General features: G+C 46.5%; 1 protein-coding gene across 2 annotated transcripts in view; it reads right to left on the bottom strand.

The window, feature by feature from the left end:
• cdc42ep4a (CDC42 effector protein 4a) overlaps nt 1–22,479 on the bottom strand; it is a 38,097-nt gene extending 15,618 nt beyond the window's left edge. Inside the window, exons 1-2 of one of the 2 annotated variants that reach the window (XM_090197570.1) lie at nt 22,109–22,462; nt 8,448–8,660 (exon numbers count right to left, since the gene is read on the bottom strand). The gene's annotated coding sequence lies outside the window, so the exon portion shown is untranslated. Of the gene's footprint in view, nt 1–8,447; nt 8,661–22,108 lie in introns of both variants that reach the window. The other variant, XM_036973361.2, reaches the window with a different exon arrangement.
• Between the last annotated feature and the right edge of the window lie 5,273 nt (nt 22,480–27,752).

Here is a 27,752-nt window from a genome sequence, read left to right as displayed (position 1 = left end):
CTCATATCCACAAAGTCCCTTCCTCCAGGTGGCTGACATGTTGGCACGACTGCCATATTGCATCTCCATCACAAAGCCCTTGCTTGGAAGTGTACTTCACCAGACTGCCAAGAACCTTGCCCTCATCCACGTCAAGGTGGCAAGACACGGTATTGATGACACCATAGGCCTTGTTGATCTCTGCACCAGACAGGATGCTCTTGCCAGCATAGTTGGGGTCCAACATGTACGCTGCAGCGTGTTTGGGCTTCAGGCAGAAGTCTTCACGCTTTTTGATGTATTTCAGAACTGCAGTTTCCTCTGCTTGGAGCAACAGTGAAGTGGGCAGGGCAGTACGGATTTCTTCTCTTACATCTGCAAGAGGAGTCCGAACATCAGACAGGATGACATTGTCTCCCTCAATCCGTGCAATGGTTACTGCTATAGGTTTCAGGAGTTTCAGGCTGTTTACCACTCTCTCCCAAAATACATCATCCAGGAGGATCCTCTTGATGGGGCTGTCCATATTGGCAGACTGTGACACGGCCATTTCTTGGAGAGACTCCTTCCCCTCCAGAAGACCGTCAAACATAATGACAACACCACCCCAACAGGTGTTGCTGGGCAGCTTCAATGTGGTGCTCTTATTCTTCTCACTTTGCTTGGTGTGGTAGATTGCTGCTATAACTTGATGACCCTTCACATACCTAACCATTTCCTTGGCTCTCTTGTAGAGTGTATCCATTGTTTTCAGTGTCATGATTTCCTTGAGGAGCAGATTCAATGCATGAGCAGCACAGCCAATGGGTGTGATGTGAGGGTAGGACTCCTCCACTTTAGACCAAGCCGTCTTCATGTTCGCAGCATTGTCGGTCACCAGTGCAAACTCCTTCTGTGGTCCAAGGTCATTGATGACTGCCTTCAGCTCATATGCAATGTAGAGACTGGTGTGTCTGTTGTCCCTTGTGTCTGGACCATGAGCTGTTGCTATCGATAAGGAGTCTGATTCATCATTTTCATCTCGAATAGAAGTAGAGGAACTTTTGTCAGAGGTTGTGAGCCCTGGGGGAACTTTATGCACTTGGCCAGATGATTCTGCATCTTTGTTGTATTCTTCACATATGATTTGGCACAGTATTTGTCCAGATGGTAGTTTAATCTTCCCAATAACTCGTCACAATTCCACACAATTCCATGTACAGATAAATTGTTAAGTAGTTAAATTAAAACAACTCCTTTGTAAGATAAATGTTTTAAATTGTTAAGCAGTTAAATTAAAACAACTCCTTTGTAAGATAAATGTTTTACATTTTAACATGTATGGAAAGAGGTGAATTAACACTCCTCAGTTAACAGGCTCAAGCAAGCTAAAACCCACATGGTAGCAAAAACTAACTAGCAGAAATTGTTAACAAGTTAGAAATGATTTAAACACAGTATGCTATAGGCTACTATTTACAAGTTAACAAAAAAAATAATGTCATAAAATATATTCACCCCACCCAGTATTGTAATCAAAACCTACCAGAGAGCATGTATTTGTTGGCTCAGACAGTGTAGTAGTGTGGGCTCAATAGCATCTCATTAGTGTGCAAGATCTTGAGAACCAGAAGTACATGTGATGGAAGAATGCACTGTGCATGCAGAAGGAAAGGTTAACTAAAATATGCCACAAGACTTAGAATCCCTTATGTGTATCCCACAATTTTTTTTATTTTATATTTTTTTATTTTACCTTTATTTAACTAGGCAAGTCAGTTAAGATGGCCTAGGAACAGTGGGTTAACTGCCTTGTTCAGGGGCAGAATGACCTATTTTTACCTTGTCGGCTCGGGGATTCGATCTTGCAACCTTCAGGTTACTGCTCTAACCACTAGGGTACCGGCTAATTCATCAACAAAGTTCGCTTCCTGATCAACGCAAGACGCCCTCTTCCCGATCGACGCAAGACGCCCTCTTCCCGATCGACGCAAGACGCCCTCTTCCCGATCGACGCAAGACGCCCTCTTCCCGATCGACGCAAGACGCCCTCTTCCCGATCGACGCAAGACGCCCTCTTCCCGATCGACGCAAGACGCCCTCTTTCTTACAAGAAGTCCTCTTTCTTACAAGAAGTCCTCTTTCTTACAAGAAGTCCTCTTTCTTACAAGAAGTCCTCTTTCTTACAAGAAGTCCTCTTTCTTACAAGAAGTCCTCTTTCTTACAAGAAGTCCTCTTTCTTACAAGAAGTCCTCTTTCTTACAAGAAGTCCTTTGAGCAGTGAAAAGCCATCGCTTGCCGGACCCTGGTTTAGAAAAGACTGAGAAACACTGCACTGATTATTCACCACAAGTAATACATTAGATAAGATACCCACTTCACATTGACCCGCTTTTCTTGGTCCACACTGTACAGCATGTGACAAATCCTGACTAATATAGTGAAAGTATATCAGTAGTTTCCTGATGTCAGAGAAATCCATTATGACACCGACTGCACATAGGTTGGCAGCCGAATAGCTTGATCTAATAACACCAGCCATGTTATGGAACAACATCCGTCTAGCTGTAGTGAGTAAATAAAAGTATGTTTTAGTTTCCATGACAAGTGACGTTTCTGTTGATAGGCTGGTCTAAAACACACAAACACAGGGGCTGCAGCGGATACATACCCAAACATGTTTGTTGTTACCCAGCATCCTCCACTGAATGCTTGTATGGAAAGAAAATGGAAGCAGGAATAATTCAAAGCCAGACAAAGAGAGCTGTATATTTATGAGACACTGCTTCTGGGTGGCATGATGATGATCTGACAGGAAAGCAACTAGTACATGAAAGATGTAGTAGTCCATTGGAAAGAAACTAAGAAAGCCCTCCCTCTGCTCCCACAAGCCCTCCCTCCCTCTGCTCCCACAAGCCCTCCCTCCCTCTACTCCTCCTCTCAGGCCTCAAGCACACTCTCCATCTCCATCTATGCCCCCACTCTCCCTTCCTCTCGCTCTCCCTCCACTCCACCCTTCAGGCCTCAAGCACGCTCTGCCTTAATGGCACCCGACATGGGGACCCAGATGGTAAGTTTACTACACGCTCTACGCAAACTCAAGTCTGAGGATTACAAAATTGTTTTTTTTTTGTCACAAAAAAGGGGCGGCTCCTTGTAATACGCTCCATTCGACTGACTTTCTTACTACATTTTGACACGCGTATCAGGCCTTCCACAGACGTGGGGGAAGTGGTCGCTTCATTCCTTGATCTGATCTATACAGTATATAGGCTATTCATCAAATAAGCCTATTTTGAATTAATAACCAAATATAATCTCAGTGAATGTTCAAACAGTAAACCAAACAACAAGAACGTAACCTAGTGGTTAGAGCGTTGGACTAGTACCGAAAGGTTGCAAGTTCAAATCCCCGAGCTGACAAGGTACAAATCTGTTGTTCTTCCCTTGAACAGGCAGTTAACCCACTGTTCCTAGGCCGTCATTGAAAATAAGAATTTGTTCTCAACTGACTTGCCTAGTTAAATAAAGGTAATATAAAAAATAAAAAAAAATGTACTTACTTATTTTGTACATAATGTTGCCACTACCGTCTCTTATGACCAAAAATATTTTCTAGACTGCGATTCACCACGGACTGGCAGAATCTTCTTTTTCCTTTCACGACTCTGACGAGCCCAACACGAAGGATATGCTGCTTCCTCAGGAACAGGCCCCAATCCCCGTGATCTGCGTGAAGAGGAGGCGGAGAAAGAGGTGCCGAAGGTCCGGCTGCCTTCTGAGAAGTCGCAGGCGATCTGATAAACACCCACTTCGCTCCATTCTGATAGCAAACATGCAATCTTTGGACAATAAAATTGACGAGTTATTGGGAAGATTAAACTACCAACTGGACATCAAAAACTGCAACATCTTATGCTTCACGGAGTCGTGGCTGAACGTCAACATACAGCTGGCTGGTTATACGATGTAACGGCAGGATAGAACAGCGGCATATGGTAAGACAAGGGGCGGTGGACTATGTATTTTTGTAAATAACAGCTGGTGCACGATATCTAAGGAAGTCTCGAGCTATTGCTCGCCTGAGGTAGAGTTTCTCATGATAAGCTGTAGACCACACTACCTACTGAATGAGTTTTCATCTGTGTTCTTTGTAGTTGTTTACATACCACCACAGTCAGAGGCTGGCACTAAGACAGCACTGAATGAGCTGTATTCTTCCATAAGTAAACAAGAAAACGCTCATCCAGAGGCAGCGCTCCTAGTGGCCGGAGACTTTAATGCAGTGAAACTTAAATCAGTTTTACCTAATTTCTATCAGCATATTACCTGTTAAATGTGCAACCAGAGGGAAAACAATTCTGGACCACCTATACTTCACACACACAGCTCTCCCTCGCCCTCCATTTGGCAAATCTGACCATAATTCTATCCTCCCGATTCCTGCTTACAAGCAAAAATTAAAGCAGGAAGCACCAGTGACTAGATCTATAAAAAAGTGGTCAGATGAAGCAGATGCTAAGCTACAGGACTGTTTTGCTATCACAGACTGGAATATGTTCTGGGATTCTTCCGATGGCATTGAGGAGTACACCACATCAGTCACTGGCTTTAACAATAAGTGCATCGAGGACGTTGTCACCACAGTATTATTCATTGACTACAGCTCAGTGCTCAACACCATAGTGCCCACAAAGCTCATCAATAAGCTAAGGACCCTGGGACTAAACACCTCCCTCAGTAACTGGATAAGCTAAGGACCCTGGGACAAAACACCTCCCTCAGCAACTGGATCCTGGACTTCCTGACGGGCTGCCCCCAGGTGGTAAGGGTAACACATCTGCCACGCTGATCCTCAACACAGGGGCCCATCAGGTGCTCAGTCCCTTCATGTACTCCCTGTTCAATCATGACTGCACGGCCAGGCATGACTCCAACACCATCATTACATTTGCCGATGAGACAAGTGGTAGGCCTGATCACCAACAGCGATGAGACGGAGGTCAGAGGAGGAGGAGGTCAGAGACCTGGCCGTGTGGTGCCAAAATATCAACCTCATCGACGGGGCTGCAGTGGAGCTGGTTGAGAGCGTCAAGTTCCTTGGTGTCCACATCACCAAAAAATTAACATGGTCCAAGCACACCAAGACAGTTGTGAAGAGGGCACAACAAAACCTATTCCCCCTTAGGAGACTGAAAAGATTTGGCATGGGTCCTCAGATCCTCAAAAAGGTCTTACAGCTGCACCATTGAGAGCAGGTTGCATCACTGCCTGGTATGGCAACTGCTCGGCTTCCGACCGCAAGGAGGGTAGTGCGAACGGCCCAGTACATCACCGAGGCCAAGCTTCCTGTCAACCAAGACCTCTATACCAGGTGGTGTCAGAGGAAGGCCCTAAAAATTGTCAAAGACTCCAGCCACCCTAGTCATAGACTGTTCTCTCTGCTACCACACAGCAAGCGGTACCGGAGCACCATGTCTAAACAGCTTCTACCCCCAAGCCTTAAGACTCCTGAACATCTAATCACATGGCTCCCCAGACTACTTGCAGTGCCCCCCCTACTACACCTGTTGTATTCAGCATTTCACTGTAAGGTCTACCTGTTGTATTCAGCATTTCACTGTAAGGTCTACCTGTTGTATTCAGCATTTCACTGTAAGGTCTACCTACACCTGTTGTATTCAGCATTTCACTGTAAGGTCTACTACACCTGTTGTATTCAGCATTTCACTGTAAGGTCTACTACACCTGTTGTATTCAGCATTTCACTGTAAGGTCTACTACACCTGTTGTATTCAGCATTTCACTGTAAGGTCTACTACACCTGTTGTATTCAGCATTTCACTGTAAGGTCTACTACACCTGTTGTATTCAGCATTTCACTGTAAGGTCTACTACACCTGTTGTATTCAGCATTTCACTGTAAGGTCTACTACACCTGTTGTATTCAGCATTTCACTGTAAGGTCTACTACACCTGTTGTATTCAGCATTTCACTGTAAGGTCTACTACACCTGTTGTATTCAGCATTTCACTGTAAGGTCTACTACACCTGTTGTATTCAGCATTTCACTGTAAGGTCTACTACACCTGTTGTATTCTGCGCATGTGACTAATGCAATTTGATTTGATTTTAAAACGCTAGCAAGCTTGTCATGTTTTTACCCAGGCTAAAGCCAGCTAGTCGGGCTGCCGGCTAGCTACTACTAGCAAGGGAAGGAGAATCATTCATAAGCAAATGCCAGTCTATAATACGCTTTTGCGAAAGGGTTATAAACCACAATTTGCAAAGACCAAGACCCCTCTACATGTGGCTAGCTGTACAAGACTGTGTGTGTTGAATGTCAGATCATCAGTTGAGATGTTTCACAGCACCCACAGTATGTTATGCATGGTTCATCTCTATGACATCCTGCTAGCTCAGGCCCCATAATTCACTTTTGGGTCAAAGGTCAGGGTCGTGCTGAGTGTGTTGGGGTGTGGGAGGAAGGCAATGTTTAGACTGAATGTCTCTCTCCACCCTTTTCAATCTTTCTCATCATCTCTCTCGCTCTACCTCTCTCTCTCTCTGAACATTGTGAAATATGGTTTGCAACATACAGACTACGTGATATTCAACTATTTAAATCCCATCGGGGAGAATGAATACTTTAGTACAGTGATGACAGAACACTGCAATCTATGAATGTCCATTATAGTACAGACACCCCAGCTGTTTATCTTCTCTGTGTTCTGTGTTCTCTGTGTTCTGACTCACGTGACATGGATGTTGCATTTTGTCAAAGAGCATGTGTGTGTGTGTGGGTGTGTGTGTGCGTTGTAAACGTGTTTGAAAAGTGAATTCCCAAGCAGTGACCCCAGAGTTCCCACGGTGACTCACCAACAGCCTTCACACACACACACACACACACACTCCAATCCATCCCTAAATATGTTCCTCTTTTCCTCATCATGTGACATCTGGTCAGGAAGACATTGTGGAATTCCAGAGGGTTTTCCCAACAGTATTCTTACCCTGGGAACGCCATGGAAACGCCGTGTTAACTTTGTCTGCTTCCCAAAGGGCACCCTATTCCCTATGTAGTGCACTTCTTTTGACCAGAGCCCATAGGGCCCATCACTATACAGGAAACAGAGTGCCATTGGGGACGTGCACTCTAAATGTTAGGTGTTTATAGGTTACATATAGGTTACTGACTGTGGTATATTTCTGGTTCATTAAGACCCAACATTATGGGGAGAGAAAACCCTGAACACGAAGGAATCATGAGAAAGGCAACGAGTGGGTTCCACGAGGCTTTAACGTTCAGCTTCCTCTAAAACAGACAGATTTCCTCCACTTCAATCAGAGTTAATTAGAGGCAAAACACACTTGGCTTGATTGAGTTGAAAGACAAATGCTGTGGAGTTGTACTGTAGCTACTAAAATAAGTTATTCCATCACACACACACACACACACACACACACACACACACTGTGAGGAAATGACAGCAGTAACAGTTGCTGTGGGAGCTGTAACCTGAGTTATGAGGAGAAACATTCACTAATCTCCATTCATAAATAACACTGAGTTATGTTTTACAACCCTCTACTGAATACCTCATCCACTTCTTCAGATTACAGAACTCTACATTACTAACAGCCCAGCTCCATTAGAGGGAGTTTACTAACCCTTCAGATCTCTACATTACTAACAGCCCAGCTCCATTAGAGGGAGTTTACTGACCCTTCAGATTACAGAACTCTACATTACTAACAGCCCAGCTCCATTAGAGGGAGTTTACTAACCCTTCAGATCTCTACATTACTAACAGCTCAGCTCCATTAGAGGGAGTTTACTGACCCATCAGATTACAGAACTCTACATTACTAACAGCCCAACTCCATTAGAGGGAGTTTACTGACCCTTCAGATTACAGAACTCTACATTACTAACAGCCCAGCTCCATTAGAGGGAGTTTACTGACCCATCAGATTACAGAACTCTACATTACTAACAGCCCAGCTCCATTAGAGGGAGTTTACTAACCCTTCAGATTACAGAACTCTACATTACTAACAGCCCAGCTTCATTAGAGGAGTTTACTAACCCTTCTGATTACAGAACTCTACATTACTAACAGCCCAGCTCCATTAGAGGGAGTTTACTAACCCTTTAGATTACAGAACTCTACATTACTAACAGCCCAGCTCCATTAGAGGAAGTTACTGACCCTTCAGATCTCTACATTACTAACAGCCCAGCTCCATTAGAGGGAGTTTACTGACCCTTCAGATTATAGAACTCTACATTACTAACAGCCCAGCTCCATTCTAGAGAAGAGTGATAACCCCCAACCCTCACCATGCAGCCCATCCAACCCCAGAGAAGGTGGTATCCCCCTCCCCCACCATGCAGCCCATTCAACCCCAGAGAAGGTGGCTGAAGCTGGGCAGTGGCACTCAGTCAGTCTGGACAGTCAGTCTGGAGCCAATAAAAACTACTGACCTGGATAGAGTGATGACAGGATGACCTGAGGGCATGGGGGGGGGGGGGTCGCATATGGCCCAATCCACAAGACCTGGAAACAGCGACCGGCTATGGCGGCTAGGCAGGCTTGTTCTAGATGTTCATTCTACACAGGCATGGGTTAACCAGACTGGGTTTCTTCAGAGATCTGCCTCTTATCCCAGTCATTCCCCAGACTGTTGGACATAAGACCTGGGAATAAGAACAGAATAGAATAGTCTTCTTCAATCTTTTACAGTAGTCTCCTCTAGCTACTGATGACATTGGAAGTTTCCAGAAATCAGTGACCTGGGTTATATTACACTATTCAGAGATTTGCCAGTAGTGCCTGTAATTCACCAGACAGTTGGTCTCTGCTAGATGTCGGTCTTTACTGCACCAAGTAACTTAGCAGGCTGCTGGGCCGTGCCGGACTCCTAGCAGGCTGCTGGGCCGTGCCGGACTCCTAGCAGGCTGCTGGGCCGTGCCGGACTCCTAGCAGGCTGCTGGGCCGTGCCGGAACTCCTAGCAGGCTGCTGGGCCGTGCCGGAACTCCTAGCAGGCTGCTGGGCCGTGCCGGAACTCCTAGCAGGCTGCTGGGCCGTGCCGGAACTCCTAGCAGGCTGCTGGGCCGTGCCGGAACTCCTAGCAGGCTGCTGGGCCGTGCCGGAACTCCTAGCAGGCTGCTGGGCCGTGCCGGAACTCCTAGCAGGCTGCTGGGCCGTGCCGGAACTCCTAGCAGGCTGCTGGGCCGTGCCGGAACTCCTAGCAGGCTGCTGGGCCGTGCCGGAACTCCTAGCAGGCTGCTGGGCCGTGCCGGAACTCCTAGCAGGCTGCTGGGCCGTGCCGGAACTCCTAGCAGGCTGCTGGGCCGTGCCGGAACTCCTAGCAGGCTGCTGGGCCGTGCCGGAACTCCTAGCAGGCTGCTGGGCCGTGCCGGAACTCCTAGCAGGCTGCTGGGCCGTGCCGGAACTCCTAGCAGGCTGCTGGGCCGTGCCGGAACTCCTAGCAGGCTGCTGGGCCGTGCCGGAACTCCTAGCAGGCTGCTGGGCCGTGCCGGAACTCCTAGCAGGCTGCTGGGCCGTGCCGGAACTCCTAGCAGGCTGCTGGGCCGTGCCGGAACTCCTAGCAGGCTGCTGGGCCGTGCCGGAACTCCTAGCAGGCTGCTGGGCCGTGCCAGAGTCCTATACATGTATCTAGAGAGGTTTCTGTCTGAACGTTCTGAGAGCCACTTCCTCCTCAGTAGCCAAGGTAAAAGGCTCTGTAGCCACTGCCACACTTCAGAGCTGCACGGTTTATTTCCGACAGGTTTTAAACCTGTGAAGTCCAGTGAAAGCAGATAAGTCATTTGTTTGACACCACAACACAACACCGCCTTGGATGCACACGATCCCGAACGCTAATCAATAAAAACATCGGAAATTTGCTGCTCTGTTTTGTTTGTTTACGGCAGGGAACTGTCACTCTAGCATTGTGACATCACCAACATCTAGAGAATAGAGACGTTACCATGGCAGCCGTTCTCAAACCTGGCCACGCTCTTAATGTATGTCTCTGGGTCGTGCTACACAGCCACTTACCAGAGGTGAACGTCCCATTTAGAAGAGGAACAGCCCATTATCTCTCCATCAGACCAACAGGGTGGGACCATGCAGACAGCAGCACAATAATGACTTACAGTCGGGGACGTCATTTTAAATGGAGCATGTTGCACTTTCAAGAAAAGCTCATTTTCAATGAATCATTGGTAGCCAAATAGATGTTCTATATTTAGAAGTCTGTCTAGGATAAATTGTCATGACGCAGAAAACAGGCCTTTCTGTTGGCTGACTGATGTCCAGAGTATATAGGCCTTTCTGTTGGCTGGACTGATGTCCAGAGTATATAGGCCTTTCTGTTGGCTGACTGATGTCCAGAGTATATAGGCCTTTCTGTTGGCTGACTGATGTCCAGAGTATATAGGCCTTTCTGTTGGCTGACTGATGTCCAGAGTATATAGGCCTTTCTGTTGGCCAGACTGATGTCCAGAGTATATAGGCCTTTCTGTTGGCTGACTGATGTCTAGAGTATATAGGCCTTTCTGTTGGCCAGACTGATGTCCAGAGTATATAGGCCTTTCTGTTGGCTGACTGATGTCCAGAGTATATAGGCCTTTCTGTTGGCTGACTGATGTCCAGAGTATATAGGCCTTTCTGTTGGCCAGACTGATGTCCAGAGTATATAGGCCTTTCTGTTGGCTGACTGATGTCCAGAGTATATAGGCCTTTCTGTTGGCCAGACTGATGTCCAGAGTATATAGGCCTTTCTGTTGGCTGACAGATGTCCAGAGTATATAGGCCAGAGTCAGACTAACTGTAGACCACAGTGTGAGCTGGTTACTCCTCTGTCTCTCCTCACACCTCCACCCACACAGGTGTGTGTTGTGAACCCTGCAGTGTGTCAACCAACCCTGTGGTGTGAACGAACATCGTAGTGTTAAACCATAGTGCTGCCATCACCTCCAACCATCAGCGCTCACCTAACGTGTGTGTGTGAGGTCATCAGCATTGCTCGTGTCACACCTCCCACGCGGACAACAGAGGGAGGCAGCGTGTTCTATGGAATGCTGCTCTCTCCTCTCAGTCAGGATCCAAGAGAGACCGTTAGGAACATGTTTCTACTAGTTTACGGTTGAGTTTCAAATAGCAGCCTGTTCCCTATATAGTCCACTACTTCTGACCAGAGCCCTATGGGGCCTAGTGCACCCTATGGGCGATCCTGCATGGGTTTAAAAGATAAGCCTGAAAGCTAAACAAAGTGCGTTCAACTATGGCTTTTTGATACAAAAGGTGTTGATTGTAAGGTCAACAGTAGTGCACTAAAAACAGGGGGATATGGTGCCACTTGTGACGTAGACTCCATGTGCTGTGACCTCTGTCCTGTTACTGAGCTGCTGTTTAAAACCTGACAAGAATTACAGAGGAACGGGGTCAGGGAGGGATGGGGTCAGGAGGAAGAGGGGGACGGCAGTGGCTTCTTCCGTGGTGTCCTCCCAGTAACACCATTCTTGTTTAGTGTTTTACGTATCGTAGACTCGTCAACAGAGATGTAAGCATGTTCCAGAGATTTCTGTCAGTCTTTAGTTGACACTCTAGGATTCTTCTAAACCTCATTGAGCATTCTGCGCATTCTTCTCAAGATCTTGCACACTAATGAGATGCTATTGAGCCCACACTACTACACTGTCTGACCCAAGGACTACACGCTTTCTGGTAAGTTTTGATTACAATACTGGGTGGGGTGAAAATATTTTATATGACATACATGATTTTTTGTTAACTTGTAAATAGTAGCCTACAGCGAAGTGTGTTTAAATCATTTCTAACTTGTTAACAAATTCTGCTACTTCGTTTTTGCTACCATGTGGGTTTTAGCTTGCTTGAACCTGCTAACTGAGGAGTGTTAATTCACCTGTTTCCATACATCATTTTTTAAAACATTTATCTTACAAAGGAGTTGTTTAATCTAACTGCTTAACTATTTATCTGCACGTGATCTTGTATGTGGGGGTTTTTAACTAATTTCTTTCTAATCTTTACAGGAAAATGCCACGGGCACAATCTGATGTGTGGAGACACTGCAGCTAATGTATAAAGAAAATCTGTGTCCATTTTGCAAATACTGTGCCAACTCATATGTGAAGAACACAACAAATGCAGAATCATCTGGCCAAGTGCATAAAGTTCCCCCAGGGCTCACAACCTCTGACAAAAGTCCCTCTTACTTCTATTCGAGATGAAAATGATGAATCAGACTCCTTATCGATAGCAACAGCTCACGGTCCTCCTGGAATCAGAAGTATATTTGACTCAATGGAGGAAAGTAGTCAGAGAAATTATGAATGTCTTGCTCGAGCTGTGTACGCAACTGGTTCACTGGTTCACCTCTGATGCTCACAGGCAATGTGTATTGGAAGAGATTTCTGAATGTTCTTCGCTCAGCATATACCCCTCCAACCAGACATGCTTTATCTACTCATTTGCTGGATGCAGAGTCCAAGTGAAGGTCAAGCAAATCATAGAGAAAGCAGACTGTATTGCAATCATCTCTGATGGGCAGTCGAATGTTCGTGGGCAAGGAATAATTAACTACATCATTAACTCCACCCCTCAGCCAGTATTCTACAAGAGCACAGATGCACCGATCTCTACATTGCAGATGAGCTGAAGGCAGTCATCAATGACCTTGGACCACAGAATGTATTTGCACTGGTGACCTACAATGCGAGAGTCCTACCCTCACATCACACCCATTGGCTGTGCTGCTCATGCATTGAATCTGCTCCTCAAGGAAATCATGACACTGAAAACAATGGATACACTCTACAAGAGAGCCAATGAAATGGTTAGGTATGTGAAAGGTCATCAGGTTATAGCAGCAATCTACCACACCAAGAAAAGTGAGAAGAATAAGAGCACCACATTGAAGCTGCCCAGCAACACCTGTTGGGGTGGTGTTGTCATTATGTTTGACGGTCTCCTGGAGGGGAAGGAGTCTCTCCAAGAAATGGCCGTATCACAGTCTGCTGATATGGACAGCCCCATCAAGAGGATCCTCCTGGATGATGTATTTTGGGAGAGAGTGGTAAATAGCCTGAAACTCCTGAAACCTATAGCAGTAGCCATTGCACGGATTGAGGGAGACAATGTCATCCTGTCTGATGTTCTCTGCTTGCAGATGTAAGAGAATAAATCCTTACTGATCTGCCCACTTCACTGTTGTTCCAAGCAGAGGAAACTGCTGTTCTGAAATACATCAAAAAGCGTGAAGACTTCGGCCCATACACGCCACAGCGTACATGTTGTACCCCAAGTATGCTGGCAAGAGCATCCTGTCTGGTGCAGAGATCAACAAGGCCTATGGCGTCATCACTACCGCGTCTCGCCACCTTGACGTGGATGAGGACAAGGTTCTTGGCAGTCTGGCGAAGTACACTTCCAAGCAAGGGCTTTGGGATGGAGATGCAATATGGCAGTCGTGCCAACATATCTCATCAGCCACCTGGTGGAAGGGACTTTGTGGATCTGAGGCTCTTTCTCCTGTTGCCTCCATCATCCTACAAATCCCACCAACATCAGCTGCCTCAGAGCGCAACTGGTCCTTGTTTGGGAACACACACACACACCAAAGCACGCAACAGGCTGACCAATACAAGGGTTGAAAGATTGGTGGCCATCCAGGCAAATTTGAGGCTTTTTGAGCCTGACCACGAGCCATCCTCAACAAGGTTGGAAAGTGACAGTGAAGAGGAGGCCTCAGAGTCTGATGGTCAAGAGGTGGACATTGAGGAGGTCCAGGGAGAAGACATGGAAGCCTGAGAGGAAGACAACCAAAGCTTTAGTTTCTAGAATATCCTTTGAGTGATGCAATGGATCATTGAGGATCCTTCAATATTCCCTTTATTTTGTTGTTCAGTGAAATCATCTCATGTGAAGAGTTAACTCATTTATTTAAAGTTTATTTCGTAACTACATTTATTTTTTTCATATTGGAAGTATTAAATAATTTGCAATTATGTCTACTTATAAGGTAAAAGGTTTGTCTCCATATATGGTAAGGTAAATATATCCAATGCAAAAAAACATTTACATTTAAATGGTATAAATATTATTTTGCACATATTTCTATTAATTCCCACGGAAAGTTTCCAACTCTGAATATTCCCCAAAATGTGCCACCCTACTAGGGAATAGCAAATAAACATTTTGTGAGTGTTGTTTTAATAGGGCAGGGCAGCTGTAACAAACATCTCCAATCTGGTCTCATTGATTGGACTCCATGTCAGCTGACTCCTGACTCCCATTAGCTTTTGGAGAAGTCATTAGCCTCGGGGGGTTCAGATACTTTTCCAACATACACTGTGGATGTTTAAATGATCTATTCAATATAGACAAGAAAAATACATTAATTAGTGTGTTATTAGTTTAAGCACACTGGGTTTGTCTGTTGTTGTGACATAGATGAAGATCAGATTTGATGTCCAATTAATGCAGAAATCCTGGTAATTCCAGAGGGTTTATACCTACTGGTTCCTGCCACTGTACACACAGGCTTTATATTCAATTAACTCTGCAACTAACCATCCACTTTTTCCACCACCGTCACCAGTACATGTACAACAGAGACCGTGATACAGTAGGATAAATGAACCTGTTAAAAGAAAACAAGGATACTTCATGCCGAAACCCTCATTAAATACCAATGATATTCACTAAGTTGATGGTTTGTATTCAGGATAATGATTTACAGATTTCTTGTGCTATTATTATTTTTTTTAAATCTTATCTTTGAATATTTGACATGCTATAAGGCCACACAGAGGGCCGGAGATGATTACACACATCTGGGATAATCTGAAGGACCCAAAAGGGACACTAGATGTCTTGTGAAAAAATTACATTAAATCCTTGAACGTTACCAAAACGCTGGTATTTTACTGGTAAACGTTGGCATTTTCCAGTAATATACCCTCCCTTTTCAACTGTTGCACAGAGTGATGTAATGGCACTGAGCGTGGCATCTAGAAGTAAACAGGCAGAGGTCTTCAGAGGGGGCACCTCCCTCCATGGCATTTAGAATACTTACTACACAGCCTAAAGAGAGTGGGCACAGTGAGGGTGAAGGAGATCAGAACAAAGTGGAACTCCGGAACAGTCAAGACATATTAAAACGCATTCTAATTCTCAGCTATCTAAAAATTATATACTTGGAGGTTTTATCAGAAGTAAGATATGGGGGACCGGTTAAGTTTTCCTCCTTAAAATTACTGCTGTCCTCAGTTCCCAAACCACACGGCTTGGCCTTCCAGTTCACCAGCTGGACCAAAGACTTGACCTCATTGGTTGGACTAATTGGTGAACATCTGAGACACACATCCATGGCTGTTGAACTGTGTTCTGCACTGCACAGCGCTAAAGGAATGTTCCTAATTACACTAGAAAGATAAGTTAACTGACATCAGTTAGCTTTACATGGCAATTACTGGTGACACGCACTGTGGCGGTACAGGGGTGTGTGTGTGTGTGTGTGTGTGTGTGTGTGTGTGTGTATAAAGGTCTGAGCCCACAGGAAGGGCAGGGGGAGTAGGAGTCTCCCATATCAACAGAAATTAACACGGACACACACACATCAATCCATACTCTAAACAAATAAACAGACACTACTCTAAACCAACCAGCAGCAATACGGTTTTAATTACGTGGTATTGTACTTCTAAACTGTACTGTGAGTGTGTGTGCTTCCTGACCTTTCACTGTTACCCGTGCTTTAGATGCATCAGAATGTTGACATCTGTTCAGAGAGAGCAGAGGACTGTATAACGACGAGAGAGAGAGCAGAGGACTGTGTGACGACGAGAGAGAGAGAGAGAGCAGAGGACTGTGTGACGACGAGAGAGAGAGAGAGAGCAGAGGACTGTGTGACGACGAGAGAGAGCAGAGGACTGTGTGACGACGAGAGAGAGAGAGAGCAGAGGACGGTGTGACGACGAGAGAGAGCAGAGGACTGTGTGACGACGAGAGAGAGAGAGAGCAGAGGACTGTGTAACGACGAGAGAGAGAGAGAGCAGAGGACTGTGTAACGACGAGAGAGAGCAGAGGACTGCGTAACGACGAGAGAGAGAGTAGAGGACTGCGTGATGACGAGAGAGAGAGCAGAGGACTGCGTGACGACGAGAGAGAGAGCAGAGGACTGCGTGACGACGAGAAAGAGAGCAGAGGACTGCGTGACGACGAGAGAGAGAGAGCAAAGGACTGCGTGACGACGAGAGAGAGAGCAGAGGACTGCGTGACGACGAGAGAGAGAGCAGAGGACTGCGTGACGACGAGAGAGAGAGCAGAGGACTGCGTGACGACGAGAGAGAGAGCAGAGGACTGCGTGACGACGAGAGAGAGAGCAGAGGACTGCGTGACGACGAGAGAGAGAGCAGAGGACTGCGTGACGACGAGAGAGAGAGCAGAGGACTGCGTGACGACGAGAGAGAGAGCAGAGGACTGCGTGACGACGAGAGAGAGAGCAGAGGACTGCGTGACGACGAGAGAGAGAGCAGAGGACTGCGTGACGACGAGAGAGAGAGCAGAGGACTGCGTGACGACGAGAGAGAGAGCAGAGGACTGCGTGACGACGAGAGAGAGAGCAGAGGACTGCGTGACGACGAGAGAGAGAGCAGAGGACTGCGTGACGACGAGAGAGAGAGCAGAGGACTGCGTGACGACGAGAGAGAGAGCAGAGGACTGCGTGACGACGAGAGAGAGAGCAGAGGACTGCGTGACGACGAGAGAGAGCAGAGGACTGCGTGACGACGAGAGAGAGAGCAGAGGACTGCGTGACGACGAGAGAGAGAGCAGAGGACTGCGTGACGACGAGAGAGAGAGCAGAGGACTGCGTGACGACGAGAGAGAGAGCAGAGGACTGCGTGACGACGAGAGAGAGAGCAGAGGACTGCGTGACGACGAGAGAGAGAGAGCAGAGGACTGCGTGACGACGAGTTAGAGAGCAGAGGACTGCGTGACGACGAGTTAGAGAGCAGAGGACGGTGTAATGACGAGTTAGAGAGCAGAGGACTGCGTGACGACGAGAGAGAGCAGAGGACTGTGTGACGACGAGAGAGAGAGCAGAGGACTGCGTAACGACGAGAGAGAGAGAGCAGAGGACTGCGTGACGACGAGAGAGAGCAGAGGACTGTGTGACGACGAGAGAGAGAGCAGAGGACTGCGTGATGACGAGAGAGAGAGCAGAGGACTGCGTGACGACGAGAGAGAGAGCAGAGGACTGTATAATGATGAGAGTGTAGAGGACTGTATAATGATGAGAGTGTAGAGGACTGTATAATGATGAGAGTGTAGAGGACTGTATAATGATGAGAGTGTAGAGGACTGTATAATGATGAGAGTGTAGAGGACTGTATAATGATGAGAGTGTAGAGGACTGTAGAATGTTGAGAGTGTAGAGGACTGTATAATAATGAGAGTGTAGAGGACTGTATAATGATGAGAGTGTAGAGGACTGTATAATGATGAGAGTGTAGAGGACTGTATAATGATGAGAGAGTGTAGAGGACTGTATAATGATGAGAGTGTAGAGGACTGTATAATGATGAGAGAGTGTAGAGGACTGTATAATGATGAGAGTGTAGAGGACTGTATAATGATGAGAGTGTAGAGGACTGTATAATGTTGAGAGAGTGTAGAGGACTGTATAATGATGAGAGTGTAGGACTGTAGAGGACTGTATAATGTTGAGAGTGTAGAGGACTGTAGAGAACTGTATAATGATGAGAGAGTGTAGAGAACTGTATAATGATGAGAGTGTAGAGGACTGTATAACGATGAGAGTGTAGAGGACTGTATAATGATGAGAGTGTAGAGGACTGTATAATGTTGAGAGTGTAGAGGACTGTATAATGAGTCGGACGTCCTTGGGACCCCAGATAGCAGGGGGTTGCTGAATAAACATGCCCTCTGGCTTGTGAACAAACTCTACTATCACGCTGGCACACACACACACACACACACACACACACACACACACACACACACACACACACACACACACACACACACACACACACACACACACACACACACACACACACACACACACACACACACACACACACACACACAGTATTATTATCAGGCCTGAAACAAAAGGGTCCCAGGAACAAACACAGTATTCACAGTGACATCTGAGACTCACCAAACCCCCGTGGAATTTAGATGTTGGGGCAACATAACAGGGGTTACATCAAGTTTGCTGTGCCGCAGTGAACAAACCAAAGGTCAAAGGTTAACTCCTGTGCACAAATCACAGACCTAGTTAGTTAGTTACTTAGTTACAGACCATTAGAACTGTGTGCCAAAAGCAGTAGAGGACAACACGGTCAAATGATGTCTGCATCCTAAACACCACCCTATTCCCTAGCAGGATCTTATGGAGAGCACTATAGAGTACAGGGTGGCCGTTGGGATACAGACTATAGGGGACAGGGTGTCAGTTGGGATACAGACTATAGAGTACAGGGTGGCCGTTGGGATACAGACTATAGAGTACAGGGTGGCCGTTGGGATACAGTCTATAGAGTACAGGGTGGCCGTTGGGATACAGACTATAGGGGACAGGGTGGCCGTTGGGATACAGTCTATAGGGGACAGGGTGTCAGATGGGAATACAGACTATAGGGGACAGGGTGGCCGTTGGGATACAGACTATAGAGTACAGGGTGGCCGTTGGGATACAGACTATAGGGGACAGGGTGTCAGTTGGGATACAGACTATAGAGGACAGGGTGTCAGATGGGAATACAGACTATAGGGGACAGGGTGGCCGTTGGGATACAGTCTATAGAGTACAGGGTGGCCGTTGGGATACAGACTATAGAGGACAGGGTGTCAGATGGGAATACAGACTATAGGGGACAGGGTGGCCGTTGGGATACAGACTATAGAGTACAGGGTGGCCGTTGGGATACAGACTATAGAGGACAGGGTGTCAGATGGGAATACAGACTATAGGGGACAGGGTGGCCGTTGGGATACAGTCTATAGGGGACAGGGTGTCAGATGGGAATACAGACTATAGGGGACAGGGTGGCCGTTGGGATACAGACTATAGGGGACAGGGTGTCAGTTGGAATACAGACTATAGGGGACAGGGTGTCAGTTGGGATACAGACTATAGGGGACAGGGTGTCAGTTGGGATACAGACTATAGGGGACAGGGTGCCAGTTAGGATACAACCTGTCAGAACAGTAAACAGTCAGGACCAGAGGAGGAGAACCAATGATACAGATGGATCCATTCCGACTCCAAAGTGTCCCTGAAAGACCAACTTCTAAGTGTTGAACTGGCAACACAACATCAGTCAACCAAACTACAGGGTACAACCCTTCACCACATACTCAGTATCATTCAGCTAAGTGTCACAGTCCACAGAGACATTCCCTAGGAGAAAATAACAGTTTATGTTGGTATTTCCTGGAATGTCAACCCCCCATACACACATGTACACACACATTCTATGACAGAGTTTAAAGCAGGATGCATGGCCTCCCCAACCCTACAAAGACATGGCTTTCCTCCCACAACACAGTACATGGTGAGAGACAGAACACAGCGGTTCACAGCTGCCACACAGGAACACAGACACATGAAAAGATCCATTCATTTAATGACAATTAAAACGTTTGATTTAGCCACCAATATTCTTGATTCAACAAAACGTTAGAAACCTGAGTGCAACATGGGGTAGGCAACTACCTACATTTGTCCAATGAGAAACGATTGGTTTGGTTGAATTTTCCGTTGCACATTTTTTCAAATAATGTTTAGCCCTAATAACCCCCCCCATTATGACAGGAGGACCAGAGAACCTTAGTCCCAAATGGCTCCCTATCCTCTCTATCCGCCCCTATGGGCCCTGGTCAGAAGTAGTGCACTGTATAGTGACTATGGTGCCATTTGGAACACAGACAGTAGAGGACTCCCAGCCAATGAGCTGATCTGATGCCCAGTGACACAGACCTGGTTGCCATGTCAACAGTCTCTCTGGCGAGGAGGGTAATGGTTTGGGAGAATGGGATGCACTTTGACCAGTGTACCAGCGCATACACACACGCACGACAAGAGGCTAAACAGTAGGTGAAATGTCTGCTACGATGTGTGTGTGTGTGTGTGTGTGTGTGTGTGTGTGCATAGTTTTGGACTTAATAGGGTCAGTTTGTCCATTCTGTCACCAGCAGTTCCACTTTATCTAATGTCTGCTGGTTAATGATTGAACAATTCTCTGGCCTGAGATCCAAACTCAATGCTGCAGAGTGAGTTGGCAAAAATACATTTTCTCCCCATTCTGTCAAATACATGTTCTTTAAGAAGGTGCTTTGGTGCAACCATTTAGTAGTTAGGCTATCAAAGGGGACGTTGTTCGTGGACATGGTATGATGGAGGACATCAGGAAAGATATCACCGTCTCACCATCCTCATAAATTCAGGCCATCACGCTCCCCTGGTCTAGACAACGTATCCAGGAGCTACAGCCCCACAGTATCACCGTCTCACCATCCTCATAAATTCAGGCCATCACGCTCCCCTGGTCTAGACAACGTATCCAGGAGCTACAGCCCCACAGTATCACCATCATAGATTCAGGCCATCACGCTCCCCTGGTCTAGACAACGTATCCAGGAGCTACAGCCCCACAGTATCACCATCATCATAGATTCAGGCCCTCACGCTCCCCTGGTCTAGACAACGTATACAGGAGCTACAGCCCCACCATCATCATAGATTCAGACCATCACGCTCCCCTGGTCTAGACAACGTATCCAGGAGCTACAGCCCCACCATCCTCATAGATTCAGACCATCACGCTCCCCTGGTCTAGACAACGTATCCAGGAGCTACAGCCCCACCATCCTCATAGATTCAGGCCATCACGCTCCCCTGGTCTAGACAACGTATACAGGAGCTACAGCCCCACCATCCTCATAGATTCAGACCATCACGCTCCCCTGGTCTAGACAACGTATACAGGAGCTACAGCCCCACCATCCTCATAGATTCAGACCATCACGCTCCCCTGGTCTAGACAACGTATACAGGAGCTACAGCCCCACCATCCTCATAGATTCAGACCATCACGCTCCCCTGGTCTAGACAACGTATCCAGGAGCTACAGCCCCACCATCCTCATAGATTCAGGCCATCACGCTCCCTGGTCTAGACAACGTATCCAGGAGCTACAGCCTCACCATCATCATAGATTCAGGCCATCACGCTCCCTGGTCTAGACAACGTATCCAGGAGCTACAGCCTCACCATCATCATAGATTCAGGCCATCACGCTCCCTGGTCTAGACAACGTATCCAGGAGCTACAGCCTCACCATCATCATAGATTCAGGCCATCACGCTCCCTGGTCTAGACAACGTATCCAGGAGCTACAGCCACACTGCCTTCAATACAAGCGACGCTTTTCTTTTTACCATAATAAAAAGTGACTCGCGCCATATTTCCTTGAATTCCTTTAAGCTACACAACTTCTAAATGAATCAGTCGAATATAAAGTTAAGAAATATGAAAATAATTATAAGTGCACTGAAAGCAGAATTCTAACAGAAAACCAAAAAAAAAAAACTGTATTCTATTGAGTTCAAGACGCAAAGCAAATGATCATGAACCCGGACACAGAAAAGGCAACAAAGTAACACGAGCCTATTTTTGCAACATCGTTGCATTCAATAAACAGGCACCCGGCAGCGCCCAAAACCACCGCATGTTGCAATTGGCTGTTCTTTGTAATGTGAGGAATAATCTACACTCGACAGAAAGGAGACAACTACTCCAATTAAACTGTTAAAAAAAGAGAATCATGAAATGACCCCAGTTAAGCCCACTTTCAATACGGCCGAGGATCACTGACGAGGGAACAGTAAGTAGCCTGGTTGATGATTACAAAAGCGACTCCGCTCCCAATATTCACCCCCCGTGGTCCCCCCTATCTGCGCCTCTGTCTGTTTGTAAACTGCATGCACTATGATCAAGACGGAATAAAATATCCACAATTTAGTTTTTTTTTTTTTTATGAATCTAATTTCAAGCGCATGCATAGGCCACGCGGAACTCACCGTGAAAAGCATCCCATCCACAAGGCGTTGATCCGCGTGACAGTTTCAAAGAGGCCCCAGGTTCAAGACAAGGGCGCGTTCATCACACAACAACGTTGGCTTGTCTTGCCGTAGGCTTGGATCCGCTCAACAACGGGACCAGGCAAAATGTAGAGAATATATATCCTATCGACTCTTCCAAACTCCCAATTCTATTATTATTTTTTTTTGTTTTAAACAAATCAGCACCAAAATAAGATAGTGAAGTTTGTTTCCAGAGTAAAATAGTAGCTATGATGCATCCTCTGTGCTTCTGTCAGGGGTTGCTGTACACCGGTGCAACGTTCATCGCGTTTCCACTGCTGTCGTGAGTCTGACCACGCCCCTCCCACATGGCGTCTTAAAGCGATAGGAGGGTATTCTAGAATTAGGCTATTCTCATTGTACTGAGACAGACTAAAGGCTCTGGGTGGGCCCGGCATGTTTTCCAAACGGAGATGGGCAATGAATGATTGTCACATTCACATTCATGTATGTGTGTGGGCCAACAGGTACCATATCTCACACAGCCAAAGGAGGGGATAGGTATTTATTTATTTATTTATTTTATTTCACCTTTATTTAACCAGGTAGGCTAGTTGAGAACAAGTTCTCATTTGCAACTGCGACCTTGCCAAGATAAAGCATAGCAGTGTGAACAGACAACACAGTTACACATGGAGTAAACAATTAACAAGTCAATAACACAGTAGAAAAAAAAGAGAGTCTATATACATTGTGTGCAAAAGGCATGAGGAGGTAGGCGAATAATTACAATTTTGCAGATTAACACTGGAGTGATAAATGATCAGATGGTCATGTACAGGTAGAGATACCGGTGTGCAAAAGAGCAGAAAAGTAAATAAATAAAAACAGTATGGGGATGAGGTAGGTAAATTGGGTGGGCTATTTACCGATAGACTATGTACAGCTACAGCGATCGGTTAGCTGCTCAGATAGCAGATGTTTAAAGTTAGTGAGGGAGATAAAAGTCTCCAACTTCAGCGATTTTTGCAATTCGTTCCAGTCACAGGCAGCAGAGAACTGGAGCGAAAGGCGGCCAAATGAGGTGTTGGCTTTAGGGATGATCAGTGAGATACACCTGCTGGAGCGCGTGCTATGGGTGGGTGTTGCCATCGTGACCAGTGAACTGAGATAAGGCAGAGCTTTACCTAGCATGGACTTGTAGATGACCTGGAGCCAGTGGGTCTGGCGATGAATATGTAGCGAGGGCCAGCTGACTAGAGCATACAGGTCGCAGTGGTGGGTGGTATAAGGTGCATTAGTAACAAAACAGATGGCACTGTGATAAACTGCATCCAGTTTGCTGAGTAGAGTATTGGAAGCTATTTTGTAGATGACATCGCCGAAGTCGAGGATCGGTAGGATAGTCAGTTTTACTAGGGTAAGTTTGGCGGCGTGAGTGAAGAAGGCTTTGTTGCGGAATAGAAAGCCGACTCTAGATTTGATTTTAGATTGGAGATGTTTGATATGAATCTGGAAGGAGAGTTTACAGTCTAGCCAGACACCTAGGTACTTATAGATGTCCACATATTCTAGGTTGGAACCATCCAGGGTGGTGATGCTAGTCGGGCGTGCGGGTGCAGGCAGCGAACGGTTGAAAAGCATGCATTTGGTTTTACTAGCGTTTAAGAGCAGTTGGAGGCCACGGAAGGAGTGTTGTATGGCATTGAAGCTCGTTTGGAGGTTAGATAGCACAGTATCCAAGGACGGGCCGGAAGTATACAGAATGGTGTCGTCTGCGTAGAGGTGGACCAGGGGATCTCTTGCCCGCAGCAAGAGCAACATCATTGATATATACAGAGAAAAGAGTCTGCCCGAGAATTGAACCCTGTGGCACCCCCATAGAGACTGCTAGAGGACCGGACAGCATGCCCTCCGATTTGACACACTGAACTCTGTCTGCAAAGTAGTCGGTGAACCAGGCAAAGCAGTCATCAGAAAAACCGAGGCTACTGAGTCTGCCGATAAGAATATGGTGATTGACAGAGTCGAAAGCCTTGGCAAGGTCGATGAAGACGGCTGCACAGTACTGTCTTTTATCGATGGCGGTTATGATATCGTTTAGTACCTTGAGCGTGGCTGAGGTGCACCCGTGACCGGCTCGGAAACCAGATTGTACGGTGGGATTCGAGATGGTCAGTGACCTGTTTGTTGACTTGGCTTTCGAAGACCTTAGATAGGCAGAGCAGGATGGATATAGGTCTGTAACAGTTTGGGTCCAGGGTGTCTCCCCATTTGAAGAGGGGGATGACTGCGGCAGCTTTCCAATCCTTGGGGATCTCAGACGATATGAAAGAGAGGTTGAACAGGCTGGTAATAGGGGTTGCGACAATGGCAGCGGATAGTTTCAGAAATAGAGGGTCCAGATTGTCAAGCCCAGCTGATTTGGGTAAAGGAGAACCTGGAGAGGCTTGGGCGAGTAGCTGCGGGGGGGGGGGGGGGGGCGGAGCTGATGGCAGAGGTTGGAGTAGTCAGGAGGAAGGCATGGCCAGCAGTTAAGAAATGCTTGTTGAAGTTTTCGATAATCATGGATTTATCGGTGGTGACCGTGCTCTTGTTCTCCATGGACTTCACAGTGTCCCAGAACTTTTTGGAGTTAGAGCTACAGGATGCAAATTTCTGCCTGAAGATGCTGGCATTTGCTTTCCTGACTGACTGCGTGTATTGGTTCCTGACTTCCCTGAACAGTTGCATATCGCGGGGACTATAGGTAGACCTATAGTCACATGACTTACTGCCCAGGGAGGGGAAAGGTAGACCTATAGTCACATGACTTACTGTCCAGGGAGGGGAAAGGTAGACCTATAGTCACATGACTTACTGCCCAGGGAGAGGATAGGTAGACCTATACTCACATGACTTACTGCCCAGGGAGGGGATAGGTAGACCTATAGTCACATGACTTACTGTCCAGGGAGGGGAAAGGAAGACCTATAGTCACATGACTTACTGCCCAGGGAGGGGATAGGTAGACCTATAGTCACATGACTTACTGCCCAGGGAGGGGATAGGTAGACCTATAGTCACATGACTTACTGCCCAGGGAGGGGATAGGTAGACCTATAGTCACATGACTTACTGTCCAGGGAGGGGAAAGGTAGACCTATAGTCACATGACTTAATGTCCAGGGAGGGGATAGGTAGGCCTATAGTCACATGACTTACTGTCCAGGGAGGGGATAGGTAGACCTATAGTCACATGACTTACAAGATGATTTCCAATAGGTGCAGGGTTTATAAAACAAAGGTGCATGACCAGCATGCGTTGTTGAGGTGGGTGGAAGTCTGCTGGGGGGAATGCAGTCTATCAACAGATTCATAGCAGATTCATTATGATAGGGTAACCCAGACGGACCGAGCATTGCGTTTGGTTCGACTCAGGGGCGGGAGAGGTAACATGTTTTAGCCTATGGAAAAGGGCTCCTCTCAAGGGGGTGATAACAGCCTTTAAGTAGAGGATGCACAGTTTAAGAGGAAGTTTCCTGGTGTGTGTGAGGCCGGACGGCTTAAGGCGTCAGCATTCTTCAGTTCGGCTGGCGCCTAGCCTAACTCGGCGAGCCGAATCCGAACGAGCGCTCTCATACTCCCTTAAAAGACCTTTGCTTGAAAAATTAGAAAAAGGTGGCAATAGTACTGTTTGTCCATTTTGAGATTAAGTATATTTCCTCAAAATAGTCAGAATTAGTCTAAGAAGAGGAGATTTTAGTCTCGTAATTTTACATTTTTTAAATGTTTTTATTTAATTTATTTAAGCAAGTCAGTTAAGAACCAGTTCTTTCATCTAACTCAGATGTTTGGTGCAGTATTTCTCAATGAAAAAATGCATGAAAACGAGTCGTCTCTCGTTATTAAAGAATCGTTACTGTTGACCAATCAGCAACGAAGGAGCTTCGGCTCCGAACTTCAGCTTGCCTCCAGAATGGCTGCGCCCAAACAGCCGGAAAAAAACCCCTCACTGAAGTCCAAAACAAACAAAAACGTCACAAAATGTCATCATAATATTTACACAAACTCTTCCGAACTGTTTCGGTTGGTTTCGTTTACTTGTAATGGCACGTTTCAAATATGTCACTTTTTTGTCACAAATATGTCACTTCTATTTTGCAGACAAAATGTCTTTTGTCCAAAATATTTTTTTGACTAAGAAACCAACTATTTGGGATCTCTGTCTCATCTGCAGGCCTGTGACTTGACTTTGTTTTAGCGTCAAAGTGGGTGACATGTCTAAAGAGGAAATAATTGCGGACATCAGAACTTTTTTTCATCAAAAAGCGACTTTTTCAAATCCGGCTAGTCTCATGCAAGAGATCACAGACCAGTTTCAACTGTTCTGCCTTATTATTATTCCACCATGCTGGTCATTTATGAACATTTGAACATCTTGGCCATGTTCTGTTATAATCTCCACCCGGCACAGCCAGAAGAGGACTGGCCACCCCACATAGCCTGGTTTCTCTCTAGGTTTCTTCCTAGGTTTTGGCCTTTCTAGGGAGTTTTTCCTAGCCACCGTGCTTCTACACCTGCATTGCTTGCTGTTTGGGGTTTTAGGCTGGGTTTCTGTACAGCACTTTGAGATATCAGCTGATGTACGAAGGGCTATATAAAATAAATTTGATTTGATTTGATCTCATCTCATCTCTGTTCTGTCTCTGTCCCTGTCTCATCTCGGCTCTGTTCTGTCTCTGTTCTGTTTCTGTCCCTGTCTCATCTCGGCTCTGTTCTGTCTCTGTTCTGTCTATGTCCCTGTCTCATCTCGGCTCTGTCCTGTCTCATTTCGGCTCTGTCCTGTCTCTGTCCCTGTCTCATCTCATCTCTGCCCCTGTCTCATCTTGGCTCTGTTCTGTCCCTGTCTCATCTCATCCCTGTTCTGTCTCTGTCCCTGTCTCATCTCGGCTCTGTTCTGTCTCTGTTCTGTTTCTGTCCCTGTCTCATCTCGGCTCTGTTCTGTCTCTGTTCTGTCTATGTCCCTGTCTCATCTCGGCTCTGTCCTGTCTCATTTCGGCTCTGTCCTGTCTCTGTCCCTGTCTCATCTCATCTCTGCCCCTGTCTCATCTTGGCTCTGTTCTGTCTCTGTCCCTGTTTCATCTCATCTCTGTTCTGTCTCTGTCCCTGTCTCATCTCGACTCTGTCCCTGTCTCTGTTCTGTCTCATCTCATCTCTGTTCTGTCTCTGTCCCTGTCTCATCTCTGTTCTGTCTCTGTCCCTGTCTCTGTCTCATCTCTGTTCTGTCTCTGTTCTGTCTCTGTTCCTGTCTCATCTCATCTCTGTTCTGTCTCTGTCCCTGTCTCATCTCTGTTCTGTCTCTGTCTCATCTCATCTCATCTCTGTTCTGTCTCTGACCCTGTCTCATCTCGGCTCTGTTCTGTCTCTGTCCCTGTCTCATCTCTGTTCTGTCTCTGTCCCTCTCTTATCTCATCTCTGTTCTGTCTCTGTCCCTGTCTCATCTCATCTCTGTTCTGTCTCTGTCCCTGTCTCATCTCGGCTCTGTTCTGTCTCTGTCCCTGCTCTGTCTCTGATGTGGCTGGGAAGAATCAGGTCATCTATCTGCCTATCAGCATCTAGTGTCAGTCATCCTTCTGGCTCTGAGAGTTGTGTTCTATGT

Source organism: Oncorhynchus mykiss, chromosome 13 (assembly GCF_057628025.1).
Source record: "Oncorhynchus mykiss isolate SJ-2025 chromosome 13, ASM5762802v1, whole genome shotgun sequence".
NCBI classification, from domain to species: domain Eukaryota; kingdom Metazoa; phylum Chordata; class Actinopteri; order Salmoniformes; family Salmonidae; genus Oncorhynchus; species Oncorhynchus mykiss.
This window is presented reverse-complemented; position numbering and strand designations above follow the sequence as displayed.